We start from the raw sequence: 2,875 nt of genomic DNA, 5'->3' as shown, positions 1-2,875 counted from the left end.
TTCCCTTGCCGGTACTGGTTTGAGTTTAAGAGATTAGTGTTGCTAACCGTGTGGTGTGTTGAATAATTAGACAATTTCCAAATTAAGTTCCGAATATAAATCATGACAAAATCAGAAGAACTGAAATAAAAAGCCAAATCAGATGATGCGTACTGATTAGACATACTGATAGATGACACACGCCGGAATCAGCAGGGTCGACGATGTTGAAGTAGCGAAATCAGCAGGGTCGACGAGGTCAGCAGATCACGAGCAGTCGCGTGAAGACGCTTCCCAAAAACCTTATTCGCCCTCTCCCGGTGCAGGATCTAGAAGACGAAGGGTTCCGGAGACCTGCCCTCCTGATCGCAGATGCACCTCTGCGGTCGGGACGAAGGGAACTAAAAGACGGCTCAGCTATGAAGAGAGGCGAAAGCGAACTGGGATCTGGGATGATTTGGAGGCTGGCTGCCAGGCTCCTTTTATAGGGCCGAGTCCGCGACCCCGTGCTTATCCGCCCACGAAAATCTCGCAATCAGTTGAGATTTTATAGTGATCGGTTAGGATAAGCGTAACAGCCAAGAATCAAAAAATCAAACGGCAAAAGGTAGCCGCGCCCCCGCAAGGTGAGGGGCCGGATTTCGGCGGACCATTCACGCGCATGTCGTGCGCCCGCGCCCTTCGCTGGCCAGGCCAGGCGAGCGAGTGCGCGCGCGCGTGGGGCTCTCCACACTCTCTCCTCTCATCCATGACTTGGTGAGTGAGTGTAGCTTCCATATTTAAGCTAGCTCTACTTCACTAGAGCTAGCAATATGGTGCTAATGGTTCCACCTATCCTCTAGCAATCCTCTTGTATGGGCTTTTGAGATTTTCCTGAGATTTATTAGAATTTCTTAATTGGGCCAAGCCCATAAATCCTAACATGGTGATGGCAAATATCAGTCTCCCCATGGCATGGGAAAGCCGTAACTCCTCGCGCAGCCTCAGGCCCCCAACACCACCGACGCAGGCTCCTCTTCGGCGCTCCCGTTCGCCCGCGCGCTCAACCCTGGTATGCCACCACCACCGCCGTCTCACAAGCTGCTCCCCGCTGCCCCTGCCCCTTGCCCCGCTACCGCTTGCAGGCTCCTCCACCTTCACCGCCTCGAGCTCCGACCGCGCGAGGCCAAGGACCGGCCGGAGCCTCGCGCCCCTGTCTTGTTGCTGTGAGCTCCGAGGCCAGGGGTCGCCCGTGCATCCGCATCCGGCTCGACCTGACCTTGCCGTCGTGAGGGAGGGCGATGGCGGTGAAGGGTGCTGCGTCGTAGTATCCGCTGGACCATCGCTTGATCACCATTTCTCAGTTTTCGCTGATCCCCCGCACCTCCATGGTTGCCACATGTACGAATACCCTCTGTCAATCATAGTTGTCCATCTCTATGCTATACCCTTTCATCATTGAGCAGACTGAACTTTTGGAAGATGTTCAGAATACAAATCTACCAAGAACCAAATAAGCAAACTGACATCCATATCCCCTGGCCGTTGGGTGGTCTATCGACGTGCATGTAGTGGTTCCATCGAACCAGATTGCACTGCATCCTAAAATCCTGCTAATCTGTGCTTTACTAGAATATATCCATACTATCAACAGTTAATCTGATTCTCTGATGAGGTGTACTGCTGTCCGTTGTGCAGATCACCCTAGACTTTCACTTTGTTTCTTGCATGGGTACACTTCTTACATAGTCGCATTGGCTGCCAATTATGAAAAAAACAAGTCTCCAAAATCTCGATTATGAAACATCAGAAATATGCTAATTTTAGTTTGGTTCTATGCCACACCAGTGGCCTCCTAGCTTTAAGCTAATTATGGGCTGCCACTAAATTATCGATTGTTCTGTTTGACATGCAACATGCAGGAAGACAACCTATACTGACACCGCAAATTTCATTGTGTGTTGTGGGGTGTGCCAGATCGACGCTGCCGATCAAAAGGCAAGGTTCTTATAAAACTAAAAAATTTTCAACTTCCATCCAAGTCTGCAAATATGTTTATACTGAATGTTCTAATCTGGAATTGTCAACTATCATCTGGTAAGCTTCCTGAATGTATTAATATGCTAGGATGTATAGTATCCCATACGTTGGTTTGTGTTAGAATAGAATGGTTTGGTTAAAGATGGAATATGATTTCTGCTTTCCATATACACGCCTTCCTGTATAGCATTGATTGGTCACCCGGATCCTATTTCTATAAATCTGGTTAGAGGAGCTGCTATATATTGTGATCCCTGCTATGTGCTATCTATCAAGGCATTGCGTGATTATGTAACCAGTCTCGCTTTCATGGTATCACAGACCGTCGCTCCTGCGACCTACCTTTCTGCTGCTTCCACATACACGCTATCTCCTGCTCGTCATGGTTGACACAGATGCTGCTCGCCTCGCCAGGGAGCTACGAGAAAAAGCAGCAGCTGACGCAGAGGCCGAACGTGCACGGCAAGCTGAAATCATATTCCATCTTTAACCAAATCATTCTATTCTAACAGTTTGGTTGAGTTCTGGTCTCCATTTCCATGCTGCTGGAATGTGTTGTGAAGTATTCGCTTTTTGACATGTATAAACATCTTCTCTCTGCTGTCAGTGGCCCGATGGACCGATGGACCGATTCTATTCTAACAAAGAACAGATTGTACCTTGTGGATGGACCGATGCTCAAGGCATCAGTGGCCCCATTCACACGAGACATCTCGTGTGTATGTTCGATTTAGTCGTACGCAGTCGACGTAGGCAGATGTACGCAGTGCAGCCCCACGAACGGCTCCGGCGACGAGAAACTTGATCAACGCTGGTCGAACGGACGAAGCGAGCAGTCGCGAGTACACTCCCCAAAAACCTGATCGTCCGCACACCC

At 49.4% G+C, this 2,875-nt stretch overlaps 1 pseudogene across 1 annotated transcript; it reads left to right on the top strand.

The window, feature by feature from the left end:
* Positions 1-946: 946 nt before the first annotated feature.
* On the top strand, positions 947-2,536 carry LOC109941117 (uncharacterized; annotated as a pseudogene). Its single transcript, NR_157562.1, has 3 exons — positions 947-1,030; positions 1,881-1,956; positions 2,320-2,536. The product of NR_157562.1 is annotated as an uncharacterized protein (transcript).
* The last annotated feature ends 339 nt before the right edge of the window (positions 2,537-2,875 follow it).

Source organism: Zea mays, chromosome 7 (assembly GCF_902167145.1).
Source record: "Zea mays cultivar B73 chromosome 7, Zm-B73-REFERENCE-NAM-5.0, whole genome shotgun sequence".
Classification (NCBI taxonomy): domain Eukaryota; kingdom Viridiplantae; phylum Streptophyta; class Magnoliopsida; order Poales; family Poaceae; genus Zea; species Zea mays.
Note: the sequence above shows the minus strand (reverse complement) of the source record. Positions and strands in the feature narration are given on the sequence as shown.